The following is a 22,109-nucleotide window of genomic DNA, read 5'->3' as shown; positions in this document are numbered from 1 at the left end:
CCTTCACAACTGTCACATTTGAATAAACAAATCTGAAAGAGGAAATGGAGTCTTGGATCAACACTCACTAACCGAAAACCACTGCACTGAATAATGCATTCCTCATCACAACAATGTGCCACTAAGACATGTGAGTAGGGAGCACTGCTGTGAATTAGATGGTAATTGAAAACTTGACAAGTAACACAGCTCTCAGTCTCACAGACACACCACAGAAATACAAAAACTGTAGGTTGTTAACACACAACAGCAGAAATAAGTTATGTGGCCAGATTAGAAACATTAACATGGATATCAATATCCCAATGCCAACCTAATTAAGACAATAGACTCAATAAATAACAATTTTCTATTTACTTAAACCCTATTAAGGTCATACTCGGAATAAGCAATAACCTTAGAAAGATTGTTCTGACCTGAAGGCCTTTGCAAATCAGCAGCATTAAAATGCAAATAATTCTGAACGCTTAAGACACTGTGAGCAACAGCTTGAGATAAATATAGTAAATAAATAATTCAACATATAAACTGTACATCAGCCTCGATAGAGATGGAAGTGGTTCTTCCACCAATAATCTGTACAACGTGTACATGTAAGAAGCAAAAAGGAATGATAAAGTTTATGGACTGTTACAAAGATCACCATGGTAATATTTTACAAAAGGTCACAGGAACATTATAAGTTCGACGTAGTGTACGTTGTGTTGACATGAGTCATATCTCACTATGCTCTGTAACATACAAAGGGGAATAATGGACTTTTCTATTAGCAACTTGTGTCACGTCCTTATATGAGAATTGTGTTATTCAGAGTAAGGTCAATAGTCAGATTGCTGGTGTCCATGTAAACACAGTCAATGTTCTGTGTGTTTTCAAACAACCAAAACTTAAAACTGTGCCTTACTTTCCAACTAAAGCTTCACAGAAATACGGAGAGATAAAAGAGTCAGATGAATGCTCACAAAGCATATACAAAAAAACACCTATATAAGTTCCACTGCTCCAAAATAAGACTTTACAGAGACAAGGCATCTCTCTCCTGATCTCCGACAAGATACTGTTTAAGGTCCTTGACTGCAAAAGGCCCCCGTTCGTTCTGTCTCCATCACGCCCCGCGTGGCCAACACGAGATCAGCAGACTTCACGCTGCAAACTGAAATCTAAAAACAGAAGGTGCGGAGCAGATGCAATAACTGGAAATCTTTCAAATTGATTCTACGAAACAAAAGCAATCCAGCAAAGATGAAAAACGGAATCTAGAGGTTTGTCAAAGAGGCAAAATTTGAATTTTGTTGTTTCATCTCTACAAAGTTTCCATCATATTTAATTACACGAATGATGAAAAGAACAGTTGCACCTAAATCGGATCATAGCCTCATTATTTCAGCTCAGCTTCCCCTTGGTTTCTCCAAATAATATGTTATTTTACCAGAAAGATTATATAAAGAGAGAGTATTACACTTAAAACTCTTTCAGTGAAATCAAGCACACTAGTACAACAGAGCTCTGACACAAATACAGCTCGTGCCCTGCGAAAGCAGAGCAACTAAAGAAAAAACAAGATGAACTATAGATCCGGAAAACACTGGGTGATCTGGGTGTGATATTATGGAAATGATGCTGCTGTACACATAAACATGCAATTAAACCGGGAGCAGCTGCCATTCATTAAACATGAGCTTCTCTGAGAATAACTCCGCTCCACGGTTCCCGGAGCCTTGATTAGCTGTTGAAGTCTTTGAGCATAATGTCCTTGAGCAGCTTTTTGAGACATAAAGACCACAGGAACAAGGAGCAGTTATATAATGATAACTATACTGTTTACATGCAGCGTGGTATCCAGCATCATATTCATTTTTATTTACAGCGTAGCCATCAAATAATGAGGTATCTCGACACAAGTGCTTTTCACGCAGCTTTTTCTCGGCTATTCTGTTAAGTATCTGTCTGGTTTTGTTGCTGAGCCTCAACTCGTGACCCTGGTTTGTCTTTGCTGACACAGTCGTCCATGTCTGGCATTGTGCTGACTCGTCTCAGACTGCTCCCCCTGACACGCTAAATAATTCGGCGGTTTGTTTGAGCCGTGCCAGCGATTCCAGAGTCAACTATATCGGACCTTTTGGAGCTCTGTTCCACTGGTGATGATCTGAAATGATACAAACAAACTCCAGCAGCTGCCTTCCCCACTAACAACCCCGGGCTACTTCGCAGATCAATAAAGCGAAAAAAAGCTTTTTGAACAATTTGAGTCATAATTCTTTTAAAACGCCCACTGAGCCTCGACACTTGCCAATCTGCATGCTCAAAGGTTACTAGAACCCTGTTGCACAGTTTTCTTCGTCTTCATTTTTTAGTTAAGATGTATAAAATATTAAATCTTTGCCTCGGCTCGAAAGTTATATTCGGGAGAAATTTGCTGATAACACGGTCCCGCTGAATAAATGCCTAATAGAGTGTAATCTGGCAGAATGACTCTTAACTCATAACAAATGTTCTTCCATTCGAACTCTGTCAAAATGAAATCCGGCACTTTCGATAGAAAACCCTCGGGGACGATAGGAGACATTGATAACAATTTAAAAGAATATTTAACCTTTCGCTCTAAAGGTGTAATTGTTGCTCTATCAACTTCTGGGTGGGAAGATGCTGTGTGACATATGGACTCGCAGCGTGAGTGCTCTATCTCCTTTGTTGGGGCGAGGCGCTTATCTGATTGTGCCTCCCGGATAAGAGAGGAAGCAGAAAGGCAACGCTGAAAGTGGGACTTTATGAACACTCCGTCTCTGCAGAGAGAGCCCTAGGCTGGATCTCTTTGGGAAAGCACGAGGCCTCACCGCGGCCAAACGCAATCAAATGTTTTGAGGGCTGACAGGTCCAATCAGTCAGCGACTGGTTGCTGCTCACCTCTCTGGTTCAGCTTAGGAGTTAAGCTTCTGGTTTAAGACCGTCACCGATGCGGAGGCAGAATATTGTTGGAGAGCAGGATAAAATTGGAAAGACAATGTTTCGCCTACTTTGTCTCGATCTTCACTTTCCTCGACGGCAGCCTTTTGTTATTCCATTATAGAAATTGCAGCGTTCCATCATTCCAACAGGACAATATTCTTGTAATACAGCAAGCACAAGCACATGCATGATATTAATCATATATATAGGCCATGAATACTGATTTATGTGGTGGAATCTATCTTTATTGAAATTCAAAGCAGCTCATAGAGGGTCTTACGGCTGATACTGCTCCAGATAAAGCCCATAAAGGCATTTTGTCAATGTGTTTGCAGAAGAAAATCCTGGTCCAGGAGGTAACACGTCCAAAAGAGCCAAATGTGACACGTGTAAATACAGATCAACAGGACATTATTCAATCTTTACAGAACTGGAGCAAATGCAGTTTGAGGTGCTTTCACCGCAGCTTATTGAAAATCCCTTCCTTCAGTTTGGTTCAGCTGCAAAGTGTGTTACCGCCTCATGTTTCACCAAATACTACAGGACGTGCACTGGAATGGTGAAACATGCAGGTCTCCATCCTCTTTTGAAAATACCTGAGATACAGTTCAATGGAAGGGAGAATGCTATCCAAAAAATACTACAGGAAAGTAATAGAGCCTGAACAATTTGCTGCACAGTGACAGTGCTGTATTTTTCCTGCCAAAGCCCAAAGCCTCATCGTCAAAACGTTGATGAGTAAGGTTCATTATGATTGAACAATGTGATCCCACACAACCCGAACACTGTACAGACTTGAGACAGAAGGTATTGGTGTGATCACACGCTGCTGAATACCACTGATGAGAGGAGTAAGATACAGTGGATGAACGACAGGTGGAAAAGGAGACTCATGGGGAGGAGTCTCGATGCCGTGGGGAGAGACTAGCACTCCAGACGGGCGGGGGGGTTAACTTCCTTTTTAGTGGACAAATCAACACACCCAGAGGAGGCACACCTGAGGCACCAGAGAAGCACAACAGCCACCTCCTGTTGGACCTGCAGTACAGATAGAACTCTGCACACAGTCGCCCAGGGAACATTCAGCTATTTCACTCTTTACTATGCACAGGGACACACTTGCCCCTTCACTTCTGACCTGAGACACTACAGCCCTTTTCAGACATGACCGGAGGGTAAAACCCGGGGAATTGGCTACGGAGATTACCTGCAGTTTGCCTCATTCACACATGCACAACCCAGCGGGAGGTTCTTTGCACAAACGTGTTCACAACGGCAACAAATCCTCCACGTTATTCAGGCGAGAGACGAAGCAGCCGGGGGCAGGAAGTGATGTATCTGTAGACATCTTTGACTGTGTCTTCTATGTCACACGGAGGTGTTGGTTTTCTTTTCGTTTTGGGGGATTTTTGTGTATTTTGCGTGGTACAAGCGTCATCCACAGTCAGTAACAATAAACCTGTTGTGTTTTAAATACATATTTTATGTTTTTATGACATGGACCACTAGACATGTACATTCACAATTTATGAAGGAATAATAAATTACCGCAGGCCATCTTGATATGGTTAGGGTTAGGGTTAGGGTTAGGGTTAGGGTTAGGGATCAAACCAGCCGCACTGCCCATCAACCTGTTGCCACTCGAACCAACAAGTACTCAGTAGTCATTATTACATTATTACATTATTACACTAGTACTCATGAGTCGTCCATCTTCAAAACCTGTCCTTCATTTCCCTCTCAGCTACATAACTGTTAAGTATCATGACAGTGTGGCGGTGACTAAATCTGTCCGCAGACACATAAACATCTGCCACAGAACTCAAAACTGGCTCTGTGGTAATTCGGCAGCAGCAGGTGTCTCCAGCACCACATTTTGCCATAATGACAAAGACACAAACACCAGACACACACAGACACACACACACACAGTGAAAACAATACCGGCCACCATAGGACGGCAGGTAATAAATAACACTGATGGCTTAGTTTGTTCATCAGGTTACATGCAGATGCGCCATCTGTCAGTTATAGCAAACCAACAAATCAATGGACGGACTAATTTAGATTCACAGACCATCTGTGGCTTCAACTTGACTGCCTGTATTTCCCCCTGCTCGCCTACGACAGTGACAAAACCCAGTCTATCCTCAGAGACAGTGGCACAAAGAACAAACGATTTTTTCCGCTACGCTTCATCCACCTCTGACTGCAACGTTAAGACAGGAACTTGAAAGAGCTGTAACAAAATTGTTCACTGTGCACGCTAAAAACGCAAGGAGTTTCAAACTGACACATTATGTAATGTGTCTGATCAACAGTAAGCCGGGCTAACGTTTGTCTTTTGCACGGTATGGGAAAGACTCATCGTTCTTTTTACACTACTGTATGAGAAATAGACCCAATGCAAAGTGGTGAACAATTAGGTTCAGCACAGTATTGTGCTGAGAGAAATTGCATCGCATTGCGATCGCGATGCATTTACAACCAATGAACTTGTAACCTAGCAACACCCCGATGTCACAGCATCTGTCTGGGGTGTTGTCATCTGTCACCTCAGTCGTAAAAAATAATCAACTTCTTTTAATCAGTGAGAAACAACTGCATTATTTTTAGTAGTTACATGCTTCATTCTTGGCTTATTTAATTAGAAACTGTAGTAATAACAGCACAAGCTACACATTTAGTAACAAAGCCAAAGTGTCAGGTCCACACACAGCAGTGTTGTGTGAAAGGCCGTTAAATCTTTACACATCATTACGTGGAATTTTTGAAACAAGCACGCATTATGCAGAATTAACACATTTTGAGTGTCGTGTCGCTGTACATATTTAATTAGTGTTGCGGGCACAGTGATGTGTGAGCAGATCACCTCTTGCAGCTCATTTGTTTATATTGTTTTAGTTCTTATGAATATGTATCGTATGTATGTAAGAGTGTCGTAGAATTTTCAATCACATTTTAGAAGGTCATTGTATGATTTGTGGAATTGTTTTAATTCAAATACAAGTCTTCTCTAAGATGTACTGCATAAATGCATCACGCTGTTGTATCGAAATAACAAGCACTTGGAAACTGCACGTGCAGAGCAGCTGAGTTAATGTACTTATTGTAATTTGAATATCTTTAAAGGGACTCTCACCTTTGTTGCATTTTTACACTTTTTTTGGATAAGGTTAAATTGGTATTAATAAGGTAATGACACTCTAAAATACAAGACAGACCCACCAGGAGTAAAAACAAACAATTATTTCACTCTCATAATATTTAGTGAAAACTTCAACCAATAAAATTCTTCGGACCGAAGGACCTTATTGGCCGACAGACCTGTCTGTTTGCTGCATGGACATGCAGGTTTTCCGTCTGCTTCTTGTGGCGCATTCGGGCCCGCGTCATCAAGGCGTGTCCTTATATATATATATATATATATATGTGAATGTAAATGTATATAACTTACCGGTGCTTCTGAATCCGAATCCATTGCTTTGGTAAACAAAATCTCACGTGCGTGCGCGGAGGCAGTAGGTTGTAAGTCTGCTTGTAAATAAAGTTTCTTCAAAAAAACACAGCGGATGGGAACGAGGGGGTGGGGCATTGGAGGAAGGCGGGATGATTTGAATGTGCTGTAATTCTCAAATGCAACAAAGGTGAGAGTCCCTTTAAGGTGAAGTTTTGAACCCACCAATGTCTCACTACTTAATGAGTGATTTAAGAGTTAGGATCCCATGTTTATATTTTATATTGAAAGGGGTTTGTGTAGCTGCAATGCAGTGCCAGTGATAATAACCCTTTCATATTTACAGTTCTAGTAATATCAGCAGACTATTAATATACTTACAATGTTTGTTGAGCCAACATGCTGGAAAGCAGGAGCTTGCACCTTGCACAGTGTGTATCTTTGCATGTCAGAGCTTTGGCATACACGCATTATGAGTGTGAAAGTTAAAGATGCAAACGACAGATTTCTGTTGTTTCCTGACAGAAAATTGTTTGCGTGACACAAACAACCACCTCCTAAGTGAGTGAGTCACATACTGTATCCGCTGTGTTGGTTGAACAAAACAGTGCAGTATTACGTTTATGTATATATAGCAAGACATGAGTTGCTCATTTGCAAAACGAGTTAACACCCACTTCATCTTTAATGATGTATAAATATTCTTGTTGTGTTGCGTTTTGTTATCTCTTTTTTTTTTTTTTTCACAGTGAAGACAGCACATGCTGTTACTGTTAATGAAAGCAGAAGCAGCCAAGTGTTTGCTCTGGATGAGAGCTATTGGACCAGAGCTTGGAGGATGTGTTACCTACCAAGGTTACAACGTACCAGCCTTGAGCTGAAGAAGTCTCCAAGCTTCACAGAATGTTCCTCTTTATTTTCGTGATTAGTGTTCATAAATTGGTGCTATGGACTCTGCTGATTGTAAAAATGCCACAGAAAGGAAGAAAAACTTAGATAGGTACTCGTAAGCCGTGGGTAGTAAACACGTCAGAAACTATTTGTTGTGTTCCATCTAACTTTTCACCATAGCGATAAGAGTTATGGCAACTTAAGTGGACTAAGGAGAAACATTGTAATAGTGGATGACATTGTAGATGTGGGGGATTATAGGTTTATTAAGCTCATAATCATTAGCAAACACTATTTTAACCGGCAATACAGTGTAGAAAACTGCAGTTTCTCCATTATACAAATGAGCAGGTTGTTCATCGTATCAGCTATGACCGATAAACTTGATGAAAGTCTCTACCATTTGGCAGGTGTAAAAACGCATTCAAAACTAGAATTATAGTGGAGATCCATCGGGCCAAGCCTACTTTTTATACTTGTTAATTATAATCCATAGCTGTCACTTATATACGATCAAATTACGCATGCCTGATTAGGCAATTCAATCATACATCACCTCGTCTATGGACTGGAAATCGCTTCAGTAACTAGATACTGCAGCTGAACTGATGGGACTGTAAATGGATGACACAGAGCCAATGAAAGTCAATTACATTTTTAATGTGCTCAGATTTTAATAAAACATCATGCCTACAGCTTATTGAGAAATTCCTTTGATGAAAGGGTAAGACCTGGGGTAATACATTTTCACTATTTGAGCATGTTAAATAACAAGGAAATTCAATAACGATCTGATTCATCTCCCTGCAGATCGTGTACACCATCCGTGTGTGGATGTGTGAGACTTTTCCATTTGAAACGTGTAGTGTTAAGTGTTAATAAGCTCATCATCTCACATCTTTATACGTTTCAGTTTCTGTCCAAAGAAGTTCCTGGGACTTGTATGAGTGGGAAGTGTGAATTGACATGCAGACTTTAGCAGAGAAATAAATTGTTAGTGGGTGAAAGCATGTCACATTTACATCTGACCGCGTGTTTGCCCTGACAACAGCTGTATTTCACACTAAAGCATTAGCACGGTAGTTTATAGTTTAAACCTTAACCCTAACCCGAAGTGCTTTCTGGTTCAAAGAAAATAAATGTGATTGTAAACACTTATTGCTCTAATTGGTCACAAATGTCTGTGGTCACATTCACCATAAACCCTCACAGAGCTCTATTTTTTAACCATTTTCAGGGAACTCTAAATATCCGATTAAGAAATAAATGATTTATGAGCCGAGGAAAAGTTCTGCCCCGGGAGGTAGAAAGCTATTTGAAAGGGAATCTGCAGGGCTCCACGTTTCTATATATGAAAGACGAAAGAGCCTAATCCTCTCATCCCTATTTCATTTATAGGAGCCGGCCGAGGCATTGTGCACAGAGCTGGCTCTGTAGCCTGTTGACTTGTTTTTTATTTGGAAATATTATTTTTCCTTTCATGAGGGCAGTCTTGCATTCTGTGTGCTATAATTAAACAATACAATACTAAACCCAATTCATAACACAAACCTAAACAAATGACCTATGATTAGCCAAAATGACTATAGTTAATTATGTGGGGCCATTTCTTCACTGCTTGATGCTTATTCATAATTGACTATTTGATATTATGGAAACCACATCCTACAGGAACTTAGTGGCTGTATATAAGAGCTAACTAGTCCTGTGTTGCCTCAAACATCCATAAATGTCCTACACCCCTTATCTGGAGGCAATCCCAGCTGACATTGGGCGGAAGGCAGGTTGCAATCTGGACAGATCGCCAGTGTCTCACAGAGCCAGCATAAAACCATTCACTTTCATATTCACACATACGCTCAATTTAAAGTCTCCAAATAACTTCACCGCAATCTTGGTTTATTTGGACTGTGGGAGGACGGCAGGTACCCAGATAAAATCCAAGCAAACACGGGGGGGAACATAGGCTTAGAAACAAATACTTTTCCAACTTTCAAGGTACCAACAGACTGATAAGCCAGTACATTTAACTACAGAAATATAAAAAAATATAAACCCAAGCCTCATGAAATAGAAAGTAAACAATTACGCAGTTATAGCACCAACCAACCTCAAACCCCCTCAGGGCCCAGGAGGTGATGTGGATAACCAATAAGCACCATCATGCACTGGCACTGGAAACTCTGCCACATTTGTGCAAGGAGTGATTCCTATTCCAAGGCTCTGGCGCTTGGCCAGAAGCCACTCAGCACCCGCACACGACACCAGACAGCGCCAGTCATTATCCCATTGTTTGGAGACACGCAGCCTGTCCCAATTAGATGCAAAGAAGCAGAGAAACTGGATCTAGTGCCACTGCAAACGAGCATGGAGGCACACGTCATACAGCCTGCTGCAGCATGTTGGATTGAAATAACAAAGTACCACTAATACTGTGAAAAGCACGATGAATCAATAGGCAGCAGATGGGTCATCACAAGGAAGACCTGCAAACACTGGTCCTCTCACCCTGGGTGTCAGGGAGAAAGGGTGATATGTGATTGATAAAAGCTGATAGCAGCATCCAGCTGTTCAGACGCACAACAGAGATGTTCATGTGATGTTGGTTGGGTTCCTCACAAGTCTTGGCATCAGAGGAGGAACCATAATTTTATTGTTTTTCATGCAGCTTCTTCTGTCTCTTGGACTTTGACTGCGCATCACACTAAACCAGATGATCACTGATCGTTCATCCATGTTTAAAAACTGCCAGGATGTGTCGTTGCATTAAAAACATTCCGGCAAGATAAGTGCAGCTTGAAATTGTATCTGGGTTGGGTCTGTCAGTTCTGTTTGCCATTGAGGCAGGTAGCCAAGACATCAAACACTCTGTTTATTCTTGTCAGTATTTTTCGTGTAGCTAAATTTAACTTGTAAGAGATATTCTGAATCCACGTGTCAGTGTGGACAGCTGATTTAAGTGTTTCGTGGCCTGGTTAAATGTACTTTCACTTTCATCTTTAAAGAACAGTAAGCATTTTAAATCGGTAAGTCAGAAAGTGTGAAGATGGAGCTGGATTTCATAGAAAATTATCTCCTGCAGCACATTATTATGAATGTGAGGTTTCTCGAGTTGTTGGAATGAATGCTCATCTGCTGTTCACGACATGCACAAGGACAGAGAGAGAGAGAGAGAGAGAGAGACTGCAGGCGAATATACTGAGAGATGGAGAGCTGGATGGAGAAATAGGGGGAATGGTAACATCAGTAGAATACAAGCTTCTAAAGACCACAGGCCCTGGGCAGCCAAAACTATCAGGCTAATGCTCCCACACACACACACACACTCACACACACCTTTTTAACGCACTGATATATACTTTGAAACTGTTAAGACTGAGGTGAGGTCTCCTTGCCAATGCGCTCACGTTATATAAAATGTTCTTTCCAGAGAATGTGGCGGTTGTTGAAAGGGATTAGTGTTACATCTGTGTGTGTGTGGGTGGGTTTGTTGTTTACACACAATGGTACACAGCCAGAAACGTGAATGGCAATCAAGTGTAATTGAATAAATTAGGGGATGTGGCTGACACAAAGCCATGAAGACATTAACATCCCTGCTTGCATGAAGGATTGGCTCAGGATTGATCATCTTCATCAACATCACACAGTTAGTGACACATCGCCTCACACGTGAAGTTCATAGAAATCCATTGCTTAGATATCAAGTTGTACCTTGTTCCTTCAGTTTATCTTTCTGGTAACACTGTCCTGGGCCATAAACACAGCACTGAACATAATCTTCCACCAAAGTACTATTATCCCTTTTCCTTTGAGTAACCCCCCACTCAGAAACCAATCATTTTAATAAAATAAGTTCATAAATCTGGAGTTAGATCATCAGTAGGAATGAACAGATATGGCCGCTGAGAGCCAGGAGAACTGAAATATTGATGCTTTAAAACGTTTTCATTGGATTTGTTGAAACTAAGAAGAAATATTGAAAACTAGCAGCCTTATAGTTGAACGGATCCTGAAAGGAGATCATGGGCAATTAAATGGGTTGTGTAATAAAATCTGTTACAGTATATCCAGATCCCTCAAAATCACAGAAATAAACCTAGTGAACAGCTTAATGCTCACCTAATGAACACTCCATCCTTAGATGACATGTTTCAAATAGTTTGAAAGTGCCCCCCTCCTCAACCCAGTCTCATCAGGAAACGTTCAGTGGGAACGTTGGTCCAATTGGACAAACGTTTCCATCTCACAATCTGGCCTATCAGATTGTGAGATGGAAACGTTTGGTCCGCCCATTGTTTTGCATTGACGTGTTTTCACGTCACGTGACTCCCGAGTTCCCGTCTACGGAAAGGAAAACATGGATGACAGTCCTTGTTTTTTCAGATAAAAATATGATTTTGTAACTTAGTCTGGGCATAAAAATACATTCTGACACCATTTCTGGCGAGAAATGTGGTCTTTGCTTCCACAGTCTTCAGCCAGTTCGTGCTTATGATATATATTTTAATAGTTATCACGAATGTTTTTTTCGTTGCTATGATGGTTGCTATGGACGCTGCCATGCCGAGAACCACGTCGTAGCGTGCTGTTTAAATCACCGTCCCTGCGTGGTGTCGTTCAGTGCTCGTGAATGTTATTCATGTTAAATAATATTAATATTTGAGGCTAGATTACACCTCTAATGCGGAGGATCCTGCGAGTCTGTTCATACGGAGGCGGACACGAGTGTGACACCGGACCGAGTCCGCCACCGGACCGAGTCCGCCACCGGAAATAACGTGTGGCTGTCAACATCCGGTCCCTTTAACTAGAAGCTGCGTCATACACACGGAGCATTTGGGAGACCACGATGTCGTCTTCCTTCTGTCAGGTAAGTAGTTTATTGTTTTTAAAGATCGTTACGATCTAGGTTCACAGTCCGAGTGCTGAGACAGCGGATGTGGAGTCCGTCGATACCCACAATGGATGCTTTTCTTCAGCTAATATGCCATTGTTAGCCACATGCTTCAGCCCACGGTAGCATGTGATTACCTGGGAGGTGAAAACATGGTTATTCAAACCAGTTCAAGATGCTTAGCTCATCATTGAGGGACGCTACAATATAAATATAAACATGAATTTGATTTATGAATGCTTTAGATTAATAAGGAGCGTATTTCTCTACCAATACTTCACAATAACAGATCAATTTGGTTTAATGTATAGAATGTAATATGACAATAATGTTTTCATGTTATGGAGTTGCGATTCATTTTATTAAACAATTCCTATGTTCTGTTTTTTAATCAAGGAGGATCCAAGTGAAGCTACAGGAGTATGATGAAGAGCAAGAAGGGCAGCCTGGAGAGAAAGAGGAGCCGGGTTGAGCCCACTACTCTCATCCACGTACCACGAGGAAGATGAGGGAGAGAAATTATCCTACCATTAAAGAGGTACTTTTAAGTTACATACCAGAAACACCATTTTATATAATGTGCCAAATATACATTTTTATTAAATCCCCAAAGTACGCTGGCTGAAATACAAGTTAATATCACACTGAAAGAGTTTTGATCAATCATGCTTCCCTGCTGTGGTTGTTCAACTGGGAAAACAACTTTTTCCACAGGAAGGCAAGTAAATTTAAGGAATGTTTGTGCAAAGTTTTCCTCTGTTATGTATAATGATGACCCCCATCAGACATTATGTTAGCAATATTTACACCTTTTCATTTATACTGTTTATTTCTGTCTACATGTGTGAATTTGCCTTCATTAGTTTCAGAAAAGAGCGATCATGTATCGGTCAGTGGGCGGCAGCCCAAGACTCCGCAAACTAGTCTTTAAGCAAAGTAGACGAAGGCATTGAGGTTGCGGCCTGCCATCATTATTATTTTGCTTAAGGGACTGAATATGTTTCATGCAGAAATATTAGCATTTCCCTTATATCTACCAAAACTGCTTGTTTCACAGACTGCAGTTTTGTTTTGATCCGATGTGGTGTGCAAATACCAACTGTATCTGCAATGGGTTGTTGGGCATTAATATTTGTAACTCTAATTTTGTTTTGACAGACTGTGCAAAGAATGTTGAGAACATCGCCACTCTACAGGAATACACAGTCCAGTAATGTGTGTCAGAAGTTCAGTAGTGAACGACAGGTACTGTGGAAAAATGTGTGTCATTGTTGTACAATGTCCTTTGACTCTGTTTACACAAGGTCAACACAAAAAGGTTTGATTGTAAACTGATATTGGTATGAATTCATGTTATACTCCTCTTCACAAGAAACCAACAATTTACAAAAAAAAACACTAGAATTACCGCACTGCGTTGTATGACTCCGCTAACCAGTGCAGTGTCCGTCTACATATTTCTACATATTTTCTCTCATATAAATGTCACTGTAACCTCTTGACAACTGAAACCATAACATGAGGTCAGTGTGGCCTTGACCTTTTGACTTTAAGACAAATACACAGTTAGACAACCCGAAAACATGCAGTAATGCCTCCGGCGACTCGCTATTACAGAGGCATTAAAATGTTAAGTGTAGTAGACTGGATTTTATTGGTGTTACATTGGACATCTTGTATTGGTACACAAAAAATATATTTGGTTTCACATTTTAGATGGCATAAGCAGAGACATCAACTCAGGAAATGGATTTCTGCAGAAAAGAAAGCCTTGTATGTGTGTATATATACATACAAACACACTTTTAAAACGTTTTGTTTTTTATCATATATTCTCAGGTAGTACTGACGCATTTACGGAGATGGGACATGAGGGCCTTGTCTGCGTGCCCAAGAGAAGATTCCACAGAGTTCAAGCTGAGCAGGCTGCAGCAGGTTTGGAGGAATCCTCCTCTGAAGAGGAAACATGGCGAGGTTCTTCTCCACTGATGAAGAAATGTGAGTGCTGTGATTAGGTCAAATCTGCTAAAATGCTACTGTGGCTCCTGGGCCCTGCTATTAGCTTGGTGTTTGGTAGCTGTTAGCTTTAGCATATTTATTTTTTAGGGGCCTGTCTGACGTTTATGTTTTAAAAAAAAAAATCAGAGGGAACCATCTTCATAATTTAACACTATGGTTTCTTTGTGTCCTTCAGATCTTCTCAAGAGAAGCTGCCTCAGCTCCACGGTCCCTCCTGCAGCCTCCACTCCTGATGCTAACCCCCGGTCTCCATCACACCATCCGGGCAGACCTGGAGTCACAGAACTTTGTCCAGAGCTGCCGTCTGAGAATTGTTGATCATATAATTTTCAGCAGATGCCTTAATGTAATGTTTGTGCACAATAAATGACATTGATCATAACATATTGGTATTTCCTTGCAGTCATACACCATGATATTGGCAGATAAGATGTTGATTACATTAAAGCAGTGAATGCTCTGCTTTAAGCAACATAAACACACAATGATCCAATGGATTTGAAGTAGAATGGGCACGTTACATTCTGTAGAGAGTACCTCAGTAACGGAAGTCAGAAAATAACTTTATCTGAGGTTCAGTGAGTTATAGTCACAGCAAAGCACACAGGTCTTGTTGTCTAAGTGGCAACCATATCATATTGTTTAAGATGTGTAACATCAAGCTTGTGTATCAGGGCTAAATACATCCAGTCATAAGTAAGTTCACCCTCTTGTTAACACTAAAAGTAGGTGACCCAGATGTTTCACAATGCAATCTGATAAGGTCTTATGAGAAACATTCTTAACATTAAAGAAATGAACACAGAGGATAGCAATAGATGTTTCACTTTAAATCAGTAGCTGGTAATCGGCAGACTGACTTATTCAAACACATTAATACTACAATGAATGAGGCAGGTGCTTCCTATCAGAAATCAACTATATCGTCACATTAGGTTTCTCTTGAGCTCATGGAAATGACCTTCACCTTCCACTTTATGTCACCTGAACCATACTGTTGTTTCTATATCTACAATGACTTAGGAAAACATATACTAGAGGGCAATGTATAAACAATAATACATCTTATTTATATAGAGCTTTTCAAGAAGTGCAAGTACTTCACTGAGGGACAGCTAATACAAACAATATATATATCTTAAATCCATGAGATGGGACAGCCTCTCACTTGGATGTAAACCAATTTTAGAACACATTTGCTTATACTGGAGATCTTTTTAATTAATGTCCCAGAAATAATTTCTGATAGCAAACCCCTGCCTCATTCATTGTAGTATTAATGTGTTTGAATAAGTCAGTCTGCCGATTACCAGCTACTGATTTAAAGTGAAACATCTATTGCTATCCTCTGTGTTCATTTCTTTAATGTTAAGAATGTTTCTCATAAGACCTTATCAGAATGCATTGTGAAACATCTGGGTCACCTACTTTTAGTGTTAACAAGAGGGTGAACTTACTTATGACTGGATGTATTTAGCCCTGATACACAAGCTTGATGTTACACATCTTAAACAATATGATATGGTTGCCACTTAGACAACAAGACCTGTGTGCTTTGCTGTGACTATAACTCACTGAACCTCAGATAAAGTTATTTTCTGACTTCCGTTACTGAGGTACTCTCTACAGAATGTAACGTGCCCATTCTACTTCAAATCCATTGGATCATTGTGTGTTTATGTTGCTTAAAGCAGAGCATTCACTGCTTTAATGTAATCAACATCTTATCTGCCAATATCATGGTGTATGACTGCAAGGAAATACCAATATGTTATGATCAATGTCATTTATTGTGCACAAACATTACATTAAGGCATCTGCTGAAAATTATATGATCAACAATTCTCAGACGGCAGCTCTGGACAAAGTTCTGTGACTCCAGGTCTGCCCGGATGGTGTGATGGAGACCGGGGGTTAGCATCAGGAGTGGAGGCTGCAGGAGGGACCGTGGAGCTGAGGCAGCTTCTCTTGAGAAGATCTGAAGGACACAAAGAAACCATAGTGTTAAATTATGAAGATGGTTCCCTCTGATTTTTTTTTTTAAAACATAAACGTCAGACAGGCCCCTAAAAAATAAATATGCTAAAGCTAACAGCTACCAAACACCAAGCTAATAGCAGGGCCCAGGAGCCACAGTAGCATTTTAGCAGATTTGACCTAATCACAGCACTCACATTTCTTCATCAGTGGAGAAGAACCTCGCCATGTTTCCTCTTCAGAGGAGGATTCCTCCAAACCTGCTGCAGCCTGCTCAGCTTGAACTCTGTGGAATCTTCTCTTGGGCACGCAGACAAGGCCCTCATGTCCCATCTCCGTAAATGCGTCAGTACTACCTGAGAATATATGATAAAAAACAAAACGTTTTAAAAGTGTGTTTGTATGTATATATACACACATACAAGGCTTTCTTTTCTGCAGAAATCCATTTCCTGAGTTGATGTCTCTGCTTATGCCATCTAAAATGTGAAACCAAATATATTTTTTGTGTACCAATACAAGATGTCCAATGTAACACCAATAAAATCCAGTCTACTACACTTAACATTTTAATGCCTCTGTAATAGCGAGTCGCCGGAGGCATTACTGCATGTTTTCGGGTTGTCTAACTGTGTATTTGTCTTAAAGTCAAAAGGTCAAGGCTACACTGACCTCATGTTATGGTTTCAGTTGTCAAGAGGTTACAGTGACATTTATTTGAGAGAAAATATGTAGAAATATGTAGACGGACACTGCACTGGTTAGCGGAGTCATACAACGCAGTGCGGTAATTCTAGTGGGTTTTTTTGTAAATTGTTTGTTTCTTGTGAAGAGGAGTATAACATGAATTCATACCAATATCAGTTTACAATCAAACCTTTTTGTGTTGACCTTGTGTAAACAGAGTCAAAGGACATTGTACAACAATGACACACATTTTTCCACAGTACCTGTCGTTCACTACTGAACTTCTGACACACATTACTGGACTGTGTATTCCTGTAGAGTGGCGATGTTCTCAACATTCTTTGCACAGTCTGTCAAAACAAAATTAGAGTTACAAATATTAATGCCCAACAACCCATTGCAGATACAGTTGGTATTTGCACACCACATCGGATCAAAACAAAACTGCAGTCTGTGAAACAAGCAGTTTTGGTAGATATAAGGGAAATGCTAATATTTCTGCATGAAACATATTCAGTCCCTTAAGCAAAATAATAATGATGGCAGGCCGCAACCTCAATGCCTTCGTCTACTTTGCTTAAAGACTAGTTTGCGGAGTCTTGGGCTGCCGCCCACTGACCGATACATGATCGCTCTTTTCTGAAACTAATGAAGGCAAATTCACACATGTAGACAGAAATAAACAGTATAAATGAAAAGGTGTAAATATTGCTAACATAATGTCTGATGGGGGTCATCATTATACATAACAGAGGAAAACTTTGCACAAGCATTCCTTAAATTTACTTGCCTTCCTGTGGAAAAAGTTGTTTTCCCAGTTGAACAACCACAGCAGGGAAGCATGATTGATCAAAACTCTTTCAGTGTGATATTAACTTGTATTTCAGCCAGCGTACTTTGGGGATTTAATAAAAATGTATATTTGGCACATTATATAAAATGGTGTTTCTGGTATGTAACTTAAAAGTACCTCTTTAATGGTAGGATAATTTCTCTCCCTCATCTTCCTCGTGGTACGTGGATGAGAGTAGTGGGCTCAACCCGGCTCCTCTTTCTCTCCAGGCTGCCCTTCTTGCTCTTCATCATACTCCTGTAGCTTCACTTGGATCCTCCTTGATTAAAAAACAGAACATAGGAATTGTTTTATAAAATGAATCGCAACTCCATAACATGAAAACATTATTGTCATATTACATTCTATACATTAAACCAAATTGATCTGTTATTGTGAAGTATTGGTAGAGAAATACGCTCCTTATTAATCTAAAGCATTCATAAATCAAATTCATGTTTATATTTATATTGTAGCGTCCCTCAATGATGAGCTAAGCATCTTGAACTGGTTTGAATAACCATGTTTTCACCTCCCAGGTAATCACATGCTACCGTGGGCTGAAGCATGTGGCTAACAATGGCATATTAGCTGAAGAAAAGCATCCATTGTGGGTATCGACGGACTCCACATCCGCTGTCTCAGCACTCGGACTGTGAACCTAGATCGTAACGATCTTTAAAAACAATAAACTACTTACCTGACAGAAGGAAGACGACATCGTGGTCTCCCAAATGCTCCGTGTGTATGACGCAGCTTCTAGTTAAAGGGACCGGATGTTGACAGCCACACGTTATTTCCGGTGGCGGACTCGGTCCGGTGGCGGACTCGTTCCGGTGTCATACTCGTGTCCGCCTCCGTATGAACAGACTCGCAGGATCCTCCGCATTAGAGGTGTAATCTAGCCTCAAATATTAATATTATTTAACATGAATAACATTCACGAGCACTGAACGACACCACGCAGGGACGGTGATTTAAACAGCACGCTACGACGTGGTTCTCGGCATGGCAGCGTCCATAGCAACCATCATAGCAACGAAAAAAACATTCGTGATAACTATTAAAATATATATCATAAGCACGAACTGGCTGAAGACTGTGGAAGCAAAGACCACATTTCTCGCTAGAAATGGTGTCAGAATGTATTTTTATGCCCAGACTAAGTTACAAAATCATATTTTTATCTGAAAAAACAAGGACTGTCCGCCATGTTTTCCTTTCCGTAGACGGGACTCGGGAGTCACGTGACGTGAAAACACGTCAATGCAAAACAATGGGCGGACCAAACGTTTCCATCTCACAATCTGATAGGCCAGATTGTGAGATGGAAACGTTTGTCCAAGTGGACCAACGTTCCCACTGAACGTTTCCTGATGAGACTGGGTTGCCCTCCTCTAGTGAAGCCATTCTAGACATCCAATCAGAATTGAATATCTGAAAAATAAAGTATGATATTCTTATTGGCCCTGACAGAAGCATTTCTTCTCTTTGTATGACATGTGCAGGTGTCTGTCAATATCAAGACGCTGGATGTCAATGACACTCGTCCTAACAGAATAGTCTTTGGCCCTGGAAACTGCAAACTTACATATTAAGTCTTGGCCTCGAGCAGCCGTTGTGCCGTTAGAGCCCCAAGGTTCCTGTATTACATGTTCCCGTCTTATTTATGGTTTTCACATCTACTCCTCATACAAATCAGACAGGACGCAGCAGCTGCATCAAAGAGAGGAACTTCCCTCTTAAGCAGCTCCAATGGGAGGGGCTCTCTCATCTTCAATCAAAGTCTACGCTACTAAGTGGTGAGGTATGCATCTCTCCACGTGCCAGTAATTACCTGTGACATCATCTCATGTCAAATATCATCTTTTTTGAAAATTCATAGGACACCAAAGAGCACATGGACTAATAACTGCTGCTTACCCTAAATGAAGTGCCGTGTCATCAGATCTGACGGACCGGCTGCTGCTAGTTTCCATTAGAGCGACGGCCGGGGCAGCATGTTTTCACCAAAGGTCATGTTTTCACTTCAGGTGAACAGATCCTTACTTTTCTCATTAGATGTAATTACCACTGACACCTCAAAGACCGCAGGGGAATAACAGAAAAAAGGGGGGGAGGGGTGGAGAGGGACAAAAAGAAAGTCTATTCAGGAGGTGGAAAAAGAAAGACGCATCTGACCATTATGAGGGAAGCGTATCGCAGCACTAATTCTATTATGTGCAAGGTAGATTTAGTGAATATAGCCAGTGATCCGAAGTTAATGGGGATGATGGAAGCCGGAGATCCAAGCTAAAGGCCAATGGGCCGTGGTGAGGCTGGCTGGGTTTTGTGACAGCTTCCCTCAGCTGCCTGACAAGTGCACAACGCCCACAGAATATCCTGCGTGGCCCGATAGACAGAGCAGCTGACAAATAAGCCCACCACTTGACAAAGACCCTTGAGATAAGACTTGCTCAAGCTCCTGCATTTGTATTCCAAGTGGGGTGGGGGGAGTGGAGGCTAATGTAATTGAAATCTGCTGGGGTGTATGGGGTCAGCAAATTCAATAGACTTGTAGGGGGGGCGAAAAGTGTTTGTGTACTGAGTAGCCATGTGAAGTAGCAATAGCCCGGTCGAGCATGATGATTCTTCAGCTTAAATAATAGCTTCCAGATCCCACCGTCTATCAGATGTAAAGAGGGCTGGCAGCAGGAAATCATCGGCGCTAACTTTGTCAAGGGTAACACCCACTAAAGAGCTTTCAGGATTTCTCTATTTGAGTGGGTTCAGATGTTTTAGCCAAAGGGAAAAGTGTTGATTATGGTTCCTCTTGATAAAGCTGAGGAAGAGACCCATTTCTGAGGAAGAGAGCCACATGCATCATCTTTACAGATTTGATAAGCAGGAACATCTCAACCAAGAACACTTTCCTCGAAATGAATGAAGCACAAAATGAACAGAGAGAAGGTGAGAACCACTGAAGGTCAGTCACCTTGAGTGATTTGACCTTCTCCTGATGTCGATATGAGGCTTTACTGACCTGTGTCAGCAGAGGTAATGAGATTGAGGTATCACTGGATGCGCCTAGCATGGTTAATCACTTGACAGCCGGGCGCTCGAGCAAACACACACACAAACACACACACACCCACATAAATTCCCACATGTGCATCCACAGATGTTATCATACGAGAAATCTAGTCATCCACCTTGACATAAATCTAGAGTCCACACAACCATGCTACAGTTATTCCACTGTTAACGACCATAGCAGTTTGTGAAAGCGCTCACTCTACACATGCTACTCAGGAGGAATGTGTTGCATTTTAAAAAGTGTGATAATTATACATTTTCTACGCAGATCCCCATATTTTGGGACGATATTCTCTCTGGAGCAGAAAGCTTCCTGTGCCTTCCTCCAGCGAGTCTGAATAACTTTCGTTTTCTTTATGGACATTTAAAAATAAACTGAAATCAAAAGCCAATTTGAATAAAATAGCAGCAGAGAGGGTCTGTCGCATAATGAAACCGATGCACCTGCTATAACGGATTCAGACAGAAGCAAAGGGATAGTTTTCAGATCAAATAGGTCTATTGGACATTTTCTTTACCTTTTCAAAACCATTATTCATTTTTCAAGGAGGTCTCTTTTGTAGTGCTCATGGAGTCAATAAGTAAACTTAATTTGTGTTGAACTTGTTGAGAGTATTCCAAAGGGGTCAACGACTTCTTATAGTTAACGTATGTGCTATTTAGAAACTGCTACAAAGCTCTTGGAACCTTTAATAACCTGAAACAAACACCATACCTCTTGCACCAGTAACTGCTTAACTCGCTGCCAGTTTAATTATGATAGACACAATCCCATAAATTAGATAATCTACTTTCAGACATGCACTGAAGTCCAGATTTTTACTGACATTTTTCAAAAGGGCTGTAGGTGAGAGCGAAAATGTCCAATTCAGCTCCTCCCGACTCCTGACTTTTCCTCCCAGCCCCCTTGTGAAATGTCAGGAAAATGTCCCATGAGCCCAGGTGATGATGGAAAATGTCACAGCAAGCAAGTGGGCGTATTGATAACGTGATGGACATAAAACCAGGATGGAAAAGAGGTTCTGTACATGTAGACGACACTGACGAACGTGTCAACTTGCAGAGACAACGAGATCCAAGATCTTTTGGCTGTGAGGGCCAACGCTGGGGTTGTGCTTTTCTCAGTGGAATGAACGTGTCATGTTCTGCCTCCTGCTGTTCTACCCAGACGCCGTTTCTCCCTTGGATATCCTGTTGTTTGTGAACACGTCCGACCTGGAAAATCTCCTGCTGTATTCTTCAAATGTGAAAAGCAAAGAGCCTAAAAATTGGCTGAAAGTTCACGTTTGAAAACAGTTATTGTGTATCACTGAAAAAGCCGGTTTCAA

The 22,109-nt window shown here is 41.0% G+C and overlaps 2 long non-coding RNA genes across 2 annotated transcripts; one reads left to right on the top strand and one right to left on the bottom strand.

Annotated features, from left to right (window-relative positions):
• The first annotated feature begins 12,093 nt into the window (after window positions 1–12,093).
• On the top strand, window positions 12,094–14,592 carry LOC133021725 (uncharacterized). The gene is made up of 5 exons (XR_009682973.1): window positions 12,094–12,167; window positions 12,588–12,729; window positions 13,350–13,436; window positions 14,031–14,189; window positions 14,386–14,592. It is a non-coding gene; the product is annotated as an uncharacterized LOC133021725 (long non-coding RNA).
• Window positions 14,593–15,981: 1,389 nt separating this feature from the next.
• Window positions 15,982–18,480, bottom strand: LOC133021737 (uncharacterized). Its single transcript, XR_009682978.1, has 5 exons — window positions 18,407–18,480; window positions 17,845–17,986; window positions 17,138–17,224; window positions 16,385–16,543; window positions 15,982–16,188 (listed from the first exon to the last, which is right to left on the bottom strand). It is a non-coding gene; the product is annotated as an uncharacterized LOC133021737 (long non-coding RNA).
• Window positions 18,481–22,109: the final 3,629 nt, after the last annotated feature.

The sequence above is a fragment of the Limanda limanda genome, chromosome 16 (assembly GCF_963576545.1).
Source record: "Limanda limanda chromosome 16, fLimLim1.1, whole genome shotgun sequence".
Taxonomy (NCBI): Eukaryota; Metazoa; Chordata; class Actinopteri; order Pleuronectiformes; family Pleuronectidae; genus Limanda; species Limanda limanda.
This window is presented reverse-complemented; position numbering and strand designations above follow the sequence as displayed.